Raw genomic sequence first — 307 nt, 5'->3', positions numbered from 1 at the left:
GGAGAGAAAGAGAAAGTTTTCCCTACGTAGAGATAAATGAGACGCTTGTGGTTGCCTTTACTTCCTGACACACTCTACCTCCTGTACATAGTGGTCTGCACCGATGACACTGACCTCTTCTCCAACAGCTGCAGAGTCAACAGCTGCCGTTCTACCCGATGACTCACTCCCCATTTCACGATAACCGTATTGATGCGACGTAAGAATAACAGAAATCATCTGTCTTTCAAACACAAATATAAATAGCATCACCTGTTTAAATAAAGTATTCTAGCTTTTTATTTAACATTTTCCCGCATTGTCATCT

Source organism: Penaeus monodon, chromosome 32 (genome assembly GCF_015228065.2).
Source record: "Penaeus monodon isolate SGIC_2016 chromosome 32, NSTDA_Pmon_1, whole genome shotgun sequence".
Classification (NCBI taxonomy): Eukaryota; Metazoa; Arthropoda; class Malacostraca; order Decapoda; family Penaeidae; genus Penaeus; species Penaeus monodon.
This window is presented reverse-complemented; position numbering follows the sequence as displayed.